The sequence below is a fragment of the Poecilia reticulata genome, linkage group LG10 (genome assembly GCF_000633615.1).
Source record: "Poecilia reticulata strain Guanapo linkage group LG10, Guppy_female_1.0+MT, whole genome shotgun sequence".
In the NCBI taxonomy this organism is placed as follows: Eukaryota; Metazoa; Chordata; class Actinopteri; order Cyprinodontiformes; family Poeciliidae; genus Poecilia; species Poecilia reticulata.
This window is the reverse complement of record NC_024340.1, coordinates 30,000,683-30,008,364: the sequence shown is the minus strand read 5'-3', so window position 1 is coordinate 30,008,364 and position 7,682 is coordinate 30,000,683. Positions and strand designations below refer to the sequence as shown.

Below are 7,682 nucleotides of genomic sequence, written 5' to 3'. Positions count from 1 at the left end.
TGAATTAGGTAACGGCTCAAAAGGGTGAAGAAATACGGAGTATCACATGCAATGGATGGATGGGCGGGCGGGCGAGCGGGCGGGCTTGCTTATTCCAGAGTACAAATTAGACTAAAAGTTGGAACTATGAACCCTTTTATTAGTGGGACTCATAATATGACACTTATTTTAAATATTAATAGACTCTTTTAACTAAAAGTCAAACAGTTTTTTGTGTAAAACATTATCAACATGATGTCTTAATTCAGACACATAGTATGGACTTTTGGCACACTGAATAGCTACAGAAGAATAAAAGAAATGCTAACCTGACAGGCTGTATGTCTCTCTTGGTAAGTCATAGAAGACATCAGTTCAAACTCATAATGTCTTCTTAATGAATTAAGAGGAGCGATTTCCATCTGCGTCACAAACTGAAGTCTAAACATGCTAAATCTGAGACAGGAAAGCAAAACTGCAGTATGTTCTGAATTTATACAATGAATTTATACAATGAAGACCACGGTATTTAAACATTTACTGTCAACTTTAAGGTTACCTTTATTTATTACTCTTTTAATCATAACAACTGTTTAAATCTGTGTAAATAAATCTTTTTATGATTGTGTTTAGACATTAAAACAAACTCCTTAAGTTGAATAGATGAATGTGATTTCAGTTTGAAAACCAAAGATGAAATCTCATGATACTTGAGTTAACCACTACATCACGTCCATTAAATAGCAAATTTCCATCCAACTAAAAGTATCCAGGTTCCTGGAGCAAGTCTGTGTCAAATATTTAATAATCTGATTATGCTGAAGTTTCATGAATCAATTTCACAATGCCACAAACTGTTCATGCGTATTCCTCTTGAAAATTGCTCTGCAATCTTCTCTACAGAAGTTGCGGTCAATGTTCCACAAAAGGCCATTTCTTTTCGCCATTATTCCTTCTGTAAACAAAGTGCTGCTGAGTGATGTCTGTTCTTCTTCTGCACATGCTTGTCACTTTGGGCTCATAAACAATTCACACTAAAGTCTGATTGTGGTTGGATGTAACTAGTAGTATAAAAAAATGGAACTGAGCGTTTAAGATAACATTAGTTCTGTTAATTGGCCTGCTGCAATTAAAAAGGACAAAACACAATTGCTGATTCAATTAAAATTAAAATTTGCTTTTAACAAGCATATGTTATTAAACTCACGAAAGACCTACAACATCAGAAATATTTTCTGGCAGAATCAGACAGTTTTGGAAAACAAAAAGGTCATAATGATGAAAGACTTGCTCATTAATTTCCCAAGTGTGCACGCCTCTTTCTCTGTGGAGTGTTTAAGCCCGTCTCCACGGATCTTCAATGACCCTAATTAACGTTTCTCAGGCAGCTGTCTACTAGACAGTTGAACTAAAGAACTAATTTTCAAGTCTCAAACTATTCTACTGCCAAACAAGAGGAAACAATGTCAACAACTGTCTCTGGCACATTTTTTAGTTCGCTTGTGACACTTTTAATAATCCCTTTGCTTCTGCTCTCAACCTTTTAGCTTTTTTTATTCAGATGTGTTCCAGAAGAGCTGTTACCTATTCTCAGCGGCATCTCATTGTGACGGGCAGTGTGTGCTCTGAACGTGTCTATAAGAACAGTTCATTCAGATTAAGTACTAGTAGGACTAGTTTGACTTTATTGACCATAGTGTAATAAAGGAACAAACAAAGTTATATACAAGCAAAATAAATTTAAAACAAATGAATTGTAGTAAAGTATATTTACACGTTCAAATCGCAAACTATGGCAAATTCAAAAATAGAGAAATCTTTTGCATGTGGAACTGAGATAATAAATTGTGAGGTCCAGCACTGCGTTCATCTTCCACATGGAGAAAAAGGGGGATTGTTTCCTGGAACACTTACTTCATAACAGTGTTTAATAATAATGGGTCTGGTGGAAAATGAGTTATGAGGAAGGAAGGGCGTAGGACAGGAAACTTACAGCTGAATGTTTTATTCTCCTTGTGGTGACCAGTCGTGATGTATTTTATTGGCTGAACCTCAACCTGTTTAAAAATCTACTAATTTCCTCTTCATTTTTCTTCTACTTGTGTTTTTTTTACTGCATCATGTTTTTATGACTACAAACATTGTTTAATCTCATCGTGTTATGCTAATAAAACCAAATGATTTTTGTACAACTATTTTGTACTGACCTGATATAGTCCCTTCTTGGCTTAGGTTTTATGTTTGAGGTTATTCACATTTCTGCTTTACCATGTCTGTGTTGACGGTCGACTTGTTTGCATTTCATGTTTTCTCTTTAGGTTATTCCTGCCAAGCCTCCGTTCAGCAATCAGCCTCATGTCCCCCACCTGGGCCGTGCTGATTGTCTCTCTGTTCCACCTGTATGGAGCATCACCTGAGAGCTCTCCAGTCTCTGCTTTGCCAGATTATCAACAGACTTGTCCAAGTAGACGGCAAGTGTTGTTTCTGGCTCTCGTTTGTCTTCTAGTTGCCAAAGGACTCTTCTCACCTCACTCAGCTTTGATAGACTTTCACCTCCTGTCAGATTTTTAGACATTAACCTGTTTTGTGAGTGTTGACCACTGATTCAGTGTCTTGACACCTGACTTTCTATATTTGACCTTTGTTGAATGAGCATACATCTGGATTTTTTAATTTGGAGTCATTCAGCAGCTACGTTTTCATTGCAAATGTGTGCAAAACTGTTTTGATATGATGCTAATGCCAAAAAAACACAGTTTCGCAATTGTGGTGTTTTGATTAAATGCAAAAATGAAATGAAAATTGTACATGATTAACTGTACAGGCAGTGGCGCATGTTTGTATGCGTCACTGCCATGATGGAAGAGTCATGAGCCATCAGAGGAGATGTCAGCATCTTATTCAGGCATTGGAGCGACAAACCGTTTATTGAGTGCGGCTACATTTGTGCCATTTTTGAGAAATTACAGTCAGTGATTTTACAGATGAACTATGGATTCAACATTTTCAAATGGCAAACTCAACATTTGAACGGTGTGATGCTGTGAGAGCCCTGGTGGAGCCAGCAGTGCATCGTCCGAGGCCAGGGACTCTTTGCTGCTGTATACAAGCAGACTTGTATGATGGAATAAGTATTTTCATTGTAGTTTTGCGAAATACACAAATTTTGATGCTGCTGAGATCTCATCCAAGAGCAAAAACGTATTTTTTTTGGTTGAAAAAAGTTTTGTAATTCCATTTCACACAATCTTATGGTTCATGGAAACACAACAAATGTACCGAACTCGGTCTGTCATTCCAGATTACCTTCTGGCCGTCGCTGCAGCCATATTTTATGCTACGTAAGTAGCACTCCGCACTTTAGGAAAAGTGCTGTACATATCTTCCATTTTGCGTCATCCCTCTGTGATCAATCTGTCACCCCAGACTCTCCTGTCAACAGCCAGCTGTTTGGCTGCTGTTCTCCTGTACGTCTCTCACCACTGCAGACCAGAGCAGCAACCTACTTTTAGCTCAGTGCTTACTGTGTATTGTGGCTGAATTTCCGGGTCATCTCAGCGCTCGGTAATAAAGGGAGTAGTCCATAATGAGATGACTACAGACTCAGATTCCCTCAAATTATAATTGATCGTTTCATTGAAAACCTTTCATCATATTCAGACAACCATACATTTTCCGAACACTTACCGCTGACTTGGACATCAATAACGTATTCCTATTACTCTTCTGCTCTCCATTAATATTCATTTAAATTTAATTGTCTGTAGCAAAAGCTGTTATATAAAATGTTATATTCTTCATTTGCAAGAGACATTTTTATCCAGCTGCAAACACAAAAGGTTAACTATATTTAAGCAGCACGTTTCTAATGATCCAATGAATTGTGTTCAGTTGAGCAGAAAAGATGATGGAATACATTTTACAGTTTTTTATTATTCAAACATCGTAACAAGAAAAATTTTTTTAACTATTTTTATGTTTTGTTACATTGGAACATGATTGAGGTGTGATAGACCAACACAAAGTAGTGCATAATAGTGAACTAATGAAAAAAGTGTAATTGTCTTTACTGATAAAAGTAAATGTTTGTACTGCTGACAGCCCTGAACCACAGGAAATCCAGCGGAAAATTGGTGGCATAACTTAAATGTTTACAGATGCTCTTAATCCACAGTGACTGAGCTAAAGGTAGTTTGAATTAAAAACATGAACAAGTTAAATTGGTGTAGATACTTTTGCAAGGCAATAATTAAATGTTTCCATTTAATTAAACTAATTCAGATGTTTTTTTGCTAAGCGCACAAACCCTCTAGTTTGGTGAACAATTTCCTTATTAAATTAATCAAGTCATAAGTGATTAAAATCAGTTTCCTGAATTTTGAGAGTGTTTTTCCTGGCTGCTCACTCATGTTCCTTAGCTTAACTGCTTTCCTGAAGTGTTTTTGTATTCATCACATGCTGCTGAACCAGAAGAGTTCTGAACTTTTGCTGAAGAAGAGAGGTTGCAGCTGCTTTTCTCCACAACAAACCCATCTCCAGCAAAAAACCTTTTTAACAAACTTCTGGTTCATCTAAACTTTGTTCTCTTCACCGAAGCTGATTTTTCCGCTGCACGCTACTTTTTAATTATAAATTTACAAATGTGCAGTTTTTCTTTTTGATGAAACTATAATCTCAGAGAGGATCTTAACAAGCAAGAAAGACTGAATTCACTTAAGTATTTAATGTTTAATTCTTTTTTCTTTGAGTTCCAACACGATCTTCAATAGAATTGCAAATTAAAAGTACAGATATCAGAGTGAAATGGCTAATCATTGAAATGCTGATGCAGACTTGGCCTGTTCTGTGTCTTTTTAAACCGTTTCTCACACATTGCACTGCTGGTCACACATTACAATGTGAATTTACTAAAAGATGCTTTCATATTTTTGTTTCTGGTTTATTGTCTTGTTCCTTCATTTCATAACAAAATGACAAGCTTCTGTAGTCATGGACGTCTCTGACATGAGGGCATTTTCAACTAATGCTGTTATGTTAATATGTTATAGATGTAACTGAGTTTTACTGCAGCTCTGAACCCAAAGGCTGTATGGAACCAGAAATATTAACATTTTATGTAAAGTTATTTACACCACAACTTTTCAGTTGAGATCCACGATTAAGTTTCAGATTTTATTGTCCAAGTATAATTTTAAAATAAAAAATTATGCTGAAGTTTTTCAAATTTATTTGTTCAACACAAACTTTTGTAGCTGAGGTTTTTTTTAACAAATCTCAACAAACTCAAACAGGAAAGTTTCAAGTTGATCTAACATCAGATAGTGATGGGGGGAATGTATTTTTATGTATTATATATAAATATCTGGTTCCTATCATGCATCTCCATAAGTTTAGTTATTTATATAATTTTTTCAGAGTTCTGAAAATAATTAGAATAAATCTATGTAATTCTTATTTTTGCCATATATATTTCCTCTTTTATAGCTCACAGGCAGACGTCACTCCGTGCTGTAAAACAGGGTTCACCACTAGATATTAACTCTGCGGGACAGTATAAAGCTGCGACATTAACGATATAACGGAAAATATGTCTTTTGACATTATCATAAATACCAGAGAGCAGTAAGAGTTGCAAGGACAGAAACAGCTGTAGACACTTGTACAGATAACTCTTTGAATCTGGGTACTAAACCAGCCATTAACTAGTGTTTTTACTTCCCAGCTTCCAGATGAACGCATCAACTAGCTTCTGAGGAAAACGCTGTACAGACAGCGCAGGACTTCCTCCGCAGTCCAACTGCATGGACAATTTAACGCAATTTCTTTTGTTATAGTGTTTACTGACTTCTTCACTTTTGTATCCAGTTGTTCTTGTAGTGAATCTCATAATAAAAGCCACTCAGTTTAATTAAATCATGTGACTGAACAAGTCAGAGTAAAAACTTGGTGTCAAACATAAAGGAAGAAGAAGAACCTCAGAGAGATCAAGAACAGGATGGAAACGTGACGGGAAAAGAGAAAAGTGAGTTTTGCACATCAAATACCCCCTGTTGAATATTGGATACACACCGAGTGGGCACTACATTGAAAGTGACAGATGAAGTCAGTGGTGGCATGGCAACAGTGGTCCCTCAGCAGGACGATGTTCACCACCATGCTGTGAAAACTACTAAGAACAACCTGATGCGGCTCAAAGAGCATGTCAAGATTTAATATATGACAATATTTTTCTGATGACACTATAACTCTTCCAGTGTGTCCGCTATCATTTTTTTGGATTGCGTGGTTGCACTGTGTGCCTCTTGGTGACCTAAGAGTAGCTTATGAACAAAATAATCAATAATACAAATGTGTATTGCATAAAAATAAAATGTGATTCCATCTGTTTACTCTTCTCCCTGAAGCATCCAGCAGTTTAAGGAGGCTACTTCTTTGAAGAGAGAGTTCTTGCAGCTGCTCGGGGGGATTTATGTAAGATCAGGCAGGTGGTTTTAATGTTTCTTGGCTCATGGTGTGATGCAGCTCTGACCTATATTTCCAAAACCATTCCATATTTACATCAGGTCGCTTCAAGATATGGCATTATATCTCATAGCAAGAATGATGTAATCTTTCTTACATTCCATATATATTATATTTAATAAAAGAAAATTAATGAAATAGTGTCTTCCTGAAGGTGCAGACAATTAAACATTTGGGAGTAGAGCAAATATCTGCAAGAAGGACGTGTAGAACGATAAACTTTGGACTTCTTTTTTATTTTGCAATGGAGGCAGGCTGCATCACCATCCAGACAGGACAATGTCGCTTCAGAGATCAGCTCCAGACCATGGATGCCCTTTGTGAAGCTACCTTCACCAAATTTCACACACTTCCCTCTGTGGTCCTACTGCCATCTGCAGAAATACACCATCATTAGAACCAACCAATCAGAGCCAGCAGGAGAGTAACAGTGGATAAACAGTTTTCCTGGAACTGTTTTCATTTATTCATTTTTTGCGTGTCTTGTGCTTTCATTTTAAAAGCTTAACTTAAAATCCAATTATGATCCAGCTGCATGAAATGCAAATATCAGATTCCTGTACCGTCTGTCCAAATGTACGCTGAATAACTTTCCAGCAGTATCAGCCAGTCTCAACTCTTCCTTAAACCTTGATTGTCTCCTGTCTCAGTGACACTATGCCAAGTGCATAGCATGTGGTCCATCTGTGTGACCTTCCTCAGGTCCAATACTTCATCTAGTCTTCCTCTGTCTTCTTGAAGTACATCTTCAAAACCATTCCCACCCTCTTGATAAAACCCACTGCCATCTGTCTTTTCTTATTTCTGTTCTTGGCACCATACCTACTTACCTCACATGACTTTCACCTTCTTATTCACTGAAATCCTCTCCACCCACTATTCTTTCTCTCCTGGAACAAATGTCACTTCATTGACTCTTTAAGACCATGCAGGCTTAAGGATAATGAAGGCAGTCTAGTTTGGTGATTTATGAGATTCATGCAGTTTAATATTTTACTGCTGCTTCTGTCATTTATACTAAATGACAACTAATGAAAGAATCATTACCTTCTGCAATGTTGAGCTTCCACTGATAGGTGAATGAGAACCTGTAATTTTATTCATCTTTTCACCCAAAACACTAAAGTCCTCTCTGCATTTAGGTTTCTGATCAGGTTTAAATGTGTAAAAAGGGACTTCAA

General features: G+C 36.8%; 1 long non-coding RNA gene across 4 annotated transcripts in view; it reads left to right on the top strand.

The window, feature by feature from the left end:
- Positions 1–4,877, top strand: part of LOC103471844 (uncharacterized) — a 26,251-nt gene extending 21,374 nt beyond the window's left edge. For all 4 annotated transcript variants that reach the window (XR_534728.1, XR_534730.1, XR_534726.1 and 1 more), the window contains one exon: positions 2,298–4,877. This is a non-coding gene — a long non-coding RNA (uncharacterized LOC103471844). The remainder of the gene's footprint in view (positions 1–2,297) is intronic.
- The last annotated feature ends 2,805 nt before the right edge of the window (positions 4,878–7,682 follow it).